The sequence below is a fragment of the Lygodium microphyllum genome, chromosome 15 (genome assembly GCF_053477565.2).
Source record: "Lygodium microphyllum isolate KBCC chromosome 15, Lygodium_microphyllum_v1.1.10, whole genome shotgun sequence".
NCBI classification, from domain to species: domain Eukaryota; kingdom Viridiplantae; phylum Streptophyta; class Polypodiopsida; order Schizaeales; family Lygodiaceae; genus Lygodium; species Lygodium microphyllum.
In genome coordinates, this window is record NC_141149.1 from 150,272,061 (window position 1) to 150,280,174 (window position 8,114).

An 8,114-nucleotide genomic window follows, 5' to 3' on the forward strand; every position below is an offset into this window, starting at 1 on the left:
TACTGGGAAAGAGCATTTTCAGCCAATTCATGAGCTCCACGGTTGTCTTCCCTACCAACATGCCAAATTTCAAAATTTTGCAACTACCTCATGAGGCCTTTTATCTTAAACAACCAATCCTTCAAAAATATCTTTATTGGCTTTCCAAACATTTTGAACATGTCTAACCACCAACATAGCATCTCCTTTTGCAACTATCTTTCTGTATCTCAGCTGAATACACTGTTTTAGACCAGCATGTAAACTTGCATATTCAGCTTCATTGTTACTTTGTATCTCTTTACTCTCTTGACTTCCAGAAAAGACTTCTCGATTTTCAGCATCCATGATGACAAACCCAATCCTCCCTTTTTCAGCACTCTACTGTAACTGCCATCAAAAAACAAGGTAGCATCTTTATCCTTCATCTCCTCATGAATTTGCGGATGCAGAATTAGTTTCCGTCTTATAACAGCTGCACTTTCAACAGGTTCTTTATAAGTCAAGATATCAGCCAAGCTAGCTCTTACAGTATCCTCCATCAAACATGTAAATTCAAATTCTTGCAAAGCCAACAGCCACTTAGTAACTCTTGGAGCATTTTTAGCAGATCGCAAAACTCGTGGAAGCAACTGGGAACCAGTACTACTACAAATGGTTTTTGAATCAAGTATGATTTCCATCTTTTAACTGCATATACTAGCCCCCATACCAACAATGCTTCTTCCATCCAAGCTTTTTCAGTTGCTCTAATGGATTTGCTTATATAAAGCACCGGTCTCATATAAGACATCCCTTTTTCCTTCTGCATTAAAACAGCTCCCACTGCATTTTTCCCAACACTAATGCTAATGAAGAAAGGTTCATCCCAATTTGGAGACATAAGAACTGGCAAAATGGTTAACTTTTCTTTAATATGCAAGAATGCATCCTCTTCAACTTGCGTTCAAACTAAAGGATCCCTTTGAGTTGCTTTCTGTAAAGGATATACATATTCAGCTAGCATATGGAATGACCTTGATAGATACCTCAACTTTTGAACAAAGCTCATCAGTTCTTTTACAGTTTTTGGAGAATCCATAAGAAGTAAAGCCTCCACTTTACTAGGTTCAGGTGAAATACCATTAGCAGACACTTCATGATCCAAGAAAATCACTCTAGTTCTTGCTATCTTACATTTATCAGGGTTCTCAACTGACCACCATCCTCATCAAGTCTGCAAAAAACTTCATCAAGCTTTTTAGAGTGTAAGGCCCTTGAGTTGTACACACAAAAGTCATACATAAATACCCTCAAAGATTTCCCAACAATGAAAGGGGAAAATACCCAACTAATGCATCTTGAAAAGCTGGCGTATGCATTCATCAGACCAAAAGGCATCACTCTATAACAGAAGCATCCCCATGGGGTAATGACCGTTGTTTTCTTCCAATCTTCTTCTGCTATTCTGATTTGGAAATATCCAGAGTATCCATCGCACACACTGTAAAATTCATGACCAGCCACTTGATCCAAGATCTCATCCTGAAACGGGAGAGGATAGTAGTCCCTCTTAGTAGCTGCATTAAGAGGCTTGAAATCAACACATACTCTCCACTTTCCATTCTTCTTTGGTCTGATTACAACAGGAGACACGCATTTTGCATCATCAACAGGATAGATAAATTTAGCATCAAGTAACTTTTGAATTTTAGCTTTAAGTACATTTTCCTGAATTGTATCGAGTCTTCTAAGTTTTTGAGCCACTGGTTTACACCCTTCTTTCAATTTGATATGGTCCATAATGCTGTTAGTACCCCTCAATTGGTGGTATTCTATAGCAAACAGTTTTGGGTATTTCTGAAAAATGGTTGAATATTCATCTCTTGCACCATTAGTCAAGTCATTTCCTAGCATATTCATAAGCTTAAGCAGTCCAACATTCATTTCAGGTTGCTGATCACATGTTTCCTTCATGAAGTTTACACTTCCTACATCAATATTTACCACTTTTTTCACTTTTTTTGAACCCTAGATTGACAACCCGAAGAGATCAACATCCCTAGAGAGTAGGCTAGCTTTCCATTCTCTATCTTCCTCATCAAGGCTGGAATTTTCTGAATCACTACTTTCATCACCTCCAACATCACTTTCATGTCCAGTTTGAATGACAGACCCTTTTTTCATGTCAAAGATCACCCTCTTATGAACTGGCTTTTCTAGATAGAGTTCCAATTGACCTCTATACCAGTCTTGTCTGGATCTCATACCAATCAACCACGGTCGTCCCAAAATGAGAGGATATGCCCCAAGTTTTGCAGGCATAACATGGAAATCCAAACATGCTCTTTGGACTCCAATGTTGATCTCCAAGTTCTCAATGACTCCCAAGCATTTCACTTTTGAGCTATTTGCCATTTTAGCCTTAAACAGTGACTTCCCTGTCATTTTAAGATGCATTTGCAACATTGCTTCTTCAGTGATTACACAAACTTGCACACCACCATCAACATAAGCTTGATCAATTTTCCTTCCATGTATCCATGCATCCATGACAAGTATAATGTCTTTCACATTTGATAGGTATACCACTCCAACATGCCCAGCTTGGGTTTTTCCTTTTCTGATGCTGACCAAACCATGCCACTGCCTCCTCAAAGATGAGTTCATCTGCAGTGACCGTATGCAGCATCAGCCTTTTTACCTTTTAAATCCTCAAGCACGTTGTAAGGAACTTGATTGACTCCCAAAGAAAAGTCCCCCATTTGAATCTTCCTTCATTGTCTAGCTTTCCTACTAGTTTTTGGATCATCTACAACATGTTTTCCATTTTTAATCCTTGCTGCCCTTTGAGTTTTTGTTTCAATATCCCTCTCTCTGACTCTCTTATTAGCAAAAACATCTGCATTTTTCCCATCATCAGACACACTGGTTTCAATCAGATTCATACCCGATGTGCCTTCATTAGGTCTTCTTTCCAACTATTGCCTAGCTGGTTCAAGGGGCCTTTGTTCGTGTTGAGGTCTAGCATCTTGCCTAGCATTCCCTTGTGGCATGGGATATATCTCCCCTCTTGTTCTTCCTAGATAAGGGCAATCAGGAGCAATATGGCCTCTCTCCCTGCAATTCAAAGTTTTCCCATCTATTCCTTCGTCCTCTAAATCTAGGTTGCATTTGAGGTTGCCTTGCATGCAGTAGGCTCATATTCAAATTCAGATTTGCCAAATGTTCCTGCAATTTATTAATCACATCATCATCAAGTTTCCTATGACCTTGTTGAGTCCCATTCTCTGCTCTTTCAAATGCCCCATGAAGATTTACAGCTTGCTGTCTTGCATTTCCTGCAACATTGTCAGCTTGATGAGGTCGTAAAAATTCATGCCTAGCAATACCTCTTGATTGATCCAACCTCAATTGTATCTTCCTTTGCTTTTCCTTTGCTATTTTAATTGCATCTTCATATGTATCAAGGTCTTTGATCAGAAGTTTTTCTCTAGTTTCAGGTTTGAGCAATGAAACAAACTTGTCCTTTTTCAAGTACTCTGTGTAATTTCTATCCACTTTGCTTCAAATCGCGCTACAAATTTAGACACTTCCTCATTTTCTCCCTGAAACATATTCTCCAAAGATTTCCATAAACTTTCAGGAGTTTGCTTAGTTGCAAACTTTGTAAGGAACTCATTTTTTACTTCATTCCAATTCACCCTTGTCTCTTCATTCAGTGAACTCCACCATAATCTTGCAGAACCTTCAAGCAGCATGATGATCATTCGAAGCTTATCTGCATCAGTGTGTCTTCGATCTTGGTAAGCCATCCACTCCAATCTCTTGATAAACTGATTAGAATCCTCATTTTCAGTACCAAAGAAGGGTTCATATCCAAAAGCCGCCATGCTTGAGTTTGTGTACAAGTTGGTTTCCAAATCTTACACTTCCCAACTGATAAGATCAACAAGAGATCTTCAACACGGGGGATCCTTAGTGGGGGCACCAATCTATGGTAGGTGAATTGGGTAGTTGGCCTCTAACAACCCCCAAGACAACACCACATGATAAAGATCAAGGATCTTCCCTCAACAAAACCCACGAGACAACTCCACTAAACACATGATCGAAAAGTCCTGATCACTTTCTCCTTACTAAGACTTCAACTCAACACTTAAACAGTTCAAACTTTCAAGCTCAAATTTTACCACTTTTAGAGAAGATCTAATGCGGAAACAACCATGGCATAGACTCTGACAACAAGAGCTTTTAGATTCACACAACTCCTATTTTTTTGGGGATGGCAACCCCACGTAGCAAACTGCTCCACAAAGCATGATCGCTTCAAGCAGTACAAAATCAGTTGTAGACCCTCTCTATCATTCTTCCTTCAAAGCGCACATAAATACAAACCAAATACTCAGGGAATCAAAGCTTTATACGGCAAATTTTCATGCCCATTCAACTACTACAAGCATTTCACAGCTATAGACATTCCATTACTACATCAAAACCAAGTTTTCATTGATATATCAATGGCTAATCATGATGCCTTCCACGGGAAACCAAGTTGGTGTTGTAGAAGCTGCTGAATCCACCTTTTTCCTCATAAAGCATGGAAATTGCCTCATAAAGCACAGAAACTGCCTCATAAAGCACAAAAACTGCTTCATAGAGAATTACACACAGAACAGCTCATAACTTTCTAACCAGACCTTGGACCGCCGAGCTTCAAAAAGGAAAGTTGTAGCTCTCTTTCCAATCTACAACTCTTCAGAGCAACTGAGAGTCAAATTCCTTGGTCTGTTGTCTTGAAACAACTCTGCACAGTCTGCAGTCATAAATTCATGCACACTTTATACAGCAAACACAACTTCTCTATTCCAAAAGCACTATCTTGCATTGATGAAGAGTCACGAGAGCTTTGAACTTTACAAACTCTGATCCATTATCTTCTTGGCTGGAAATCCTTTCAGATTTTCCAATAACCTGAGCTCGTGTATTCAACATTCGACCATAATACATATTCCCTGTTACATACCCAGTTCCAGATGTAGAGACCTTTCACTTCCATTCTTCTCTGCTGATGGGGAGCCTCACTCAACGACTAGCAAACATCACTCTCATCGTAAAAAAGAACAGCCCTTTGCTGTCTTTCACTCGTATTCATACACCAGAACTGATTTGCAAACTCTCTGCCCCACAAAGCAGTAGAAGAAAACAAGACAAAAAGGAGACTCTTATTACCATCATCTTAGAACTGAGAACTCGCATCAGCCCATTGACTTCAGCAGCTCTACCATCTTGCTTCTCAGCTCCAATAACTTCAACTTCACGGTCTCTTTCTTCTGGCAGTTTATTCTTCTTCTTCTGAGCTTCAGATTTCTTCCTTCTTTAGCATGCAAGATTCTTCTTCTCCCTTCCTCTCTCTCTCTCTCTCTCTCACGCTTGTTGTGTTTTATTGTGTCGAACACTTCTCTTCTCTTTCCCCCCAAAAAGAACTACTCTCGTTTTTACTTTTTCCATTAATTTTCAAAGTTCCCCCCTGCTTCCCCTTAATTGCTAGATGGCAAACATGCCCCTTGCCATGTAAAATTCCACTCGGGGCCTCAAAATCAGAAATGAGAACACATTTTCTTCTCTTCTTGCATGAAGCGTGTGTCTCAAAACTGAAATATCTCAACCACATGTCGAACATGCATGATACCACTTGGGATTTTCGTTTATCAACCCGACCCCCGCTATGGGTAAGTGTTAGAAAGACAAAAAAATGATATTTGCATGTGTTAACCCACTTGACTTCATGAAGTAGAATGTCCCCGATCGCTCATTTTCACTCACCACCGTGATGTGGTGCTCAAGGAGCAGCTACATACAGTGGAGGAGGAGAAGGCAAGTTCTTCCACTTTATCATCAAGCGAAGAAGTAGTCCACTATGAACGTGTCCCGAGAGCTATCCCTATCCTTAAGGAGGAGGAAGCATCATCTTCAAATGATGAGGAAAAAGTTCACCAGCTTGACATCACCCCATCGGAAAAGCCATTGTCGCGTTGGGTGAAGCAGCTCTATGAGACCACAATAATCCTATGTCCACATCTCTTGAGGAGAAGGCAGACGGACCAAGGAGGTCTTAAAGAATAGAGGAGCAAAGGAGGGCTTCTACTCACATAGTCAATATGGCCTTGATGGTTGAGATTATGAGAGAAGTAAAGGAGCCAACTGACTTAGAAGAAGCACTTGTAGATCCAGCATGGAAGGCAGCTATGCAAGCCGAGTATGACAGCATAATGAAGAATGACACTTGGGAGCTAGTGGATCGGCCAGCAAAGCGGAAGGTTATTGGCACCAAGTGGCTCTGGAAGGTAAAGTACAAGGCTGATGGTACCTTAGAAAAGTAAAAAGTTAGACTGGTTGCACAAGGATTTTCATAGGTTGAAGGGTTTAATTTTCAAGAGTCATTTGCCCCAACTGCCAGAATGACCACTATTTGCACAGTACTTGCAGTGGCCGCCCATAAGCAATGGCCAGTTTACCAAATGGATGTTAAGTCAACGTTCTTAAATGGTGACCTCAAGGAGGAGGTGTACGTGGCTCAACCACCAAGTTTTGAGGCCCCCCATTCTGAGAACAAAGTGTATAAGCTGAAGAAGGCATTGTATGGGCTGAAACAAGCCCCCATAACATGGTACCAGCGAATAGATAAGTTATTTTTAAGCTTAAACTTCAAAAGATATGACTCAAATGCTAACTTGTATGTTTACAAGGATTGTGAAAAGTCTGTAGTGATTGTCCTATATGTGGACGACCTTCTTACTACAAGTGACTATGAAGATATGATCAACCAAACTCGAAAGGCTTTGAGTTCTGAGTTTGAAATGACAGACTTGGGAGTGCTGCACTATTGTTTGGGAATTAAAGTCTGGCAAGAGCCACGAAAGATCTTCATCTCTCAGAAGAAGTATGTATGGGAGATCTTGAAGGCATTTGGCATGACCGAGTGCAAGGAGATAGCTACACCTATGGAGGTGAATGCAAAGTTATCCATTGAGGATACATCAGCACTGGCAGACATTGGTAGGTATAGGAGGATGGTCGGCAGTCTGATCTACTTGTGTAATACGAGACCAGATATCAATTTTTCTATTGGTGTTTTGAGCAGGTTCTCAAACAAGCCTCGTGAGAGTCATTGGAAGGCTCGGATGCGGGTGCTCAGACACTTGAAGGAAACTCTTGACTATGGTATCACATACAGTTCCAGAACTTCTCTTGTGGGGAATTGTGACTCAGATTGGGTAGGAGGCAATGAGTCTAGGAAGTCAGTTTCTGGTTATTGTTTCTCTTTGGGTTCATGAATTTTATCTTGGATTAGTAAGAAGCAGCCAACAGTGGCATTGTCTTCTACTGAAGCAAAGTACAAGGCAACTTGTTTTGCTGCATGTGAAGCAGTATGGTTGAGAAGGATCCTATGGCATATGGGAGTGTACGTTGAAGAACCAACTGTGTTGAGATGTGACAATCAGAGTTGCATTGCCATTACCAAAAATCCAGTGTTTCATGCATGCACCAAAGATATAGAGATCCAGTATCACTATGTGCATGATTTGATGGAGGATGGGATAGTGGAACTGGTCTACTATCCAACAAAGGAGAATGGAGTGGATATCTTCACCAGAGCACGTACGAAGGATCTGCTTCAAGTTCATCTTCAAAGACTTGCCATTGGGCCGAGGAGATAGTTCACCTATGGGTGGGCATTAAGGGGGGGTGTTAGATATGCTCAATGCCCCACCCTCATAAGGTGCCACCAATGATCCATGGTGCTCAAAGTTGTAAGGCCCCCATTATGAGGAGAAGCCAAATGTGAGCCCGAACATTGGTTGAGTCTTGACTTGTATATCAGATGAGGTCTATGTGACCGGATAGCAAAAAAGGTGACCATTGTGGGTCTAATCTTTGGGTTGGACTGAGTAGTTAAGCTGGTAGCAACTCGAGGCACATTGCATCGAGTTGCGGGGTAAGTGAGTTAAAAGGGGTCACTATTTTGGGGTCTAGGGGCCGCGGAAGCGGCCCCTGGCTGGGGGGGGTCCCAAGGGGGCCAGTGGCCCCCCTGGCGGGGGTCCGCGGGGGGTAGCGCCCCCTGCCCAACGATAAAGGGAATATTCCATGGCCGA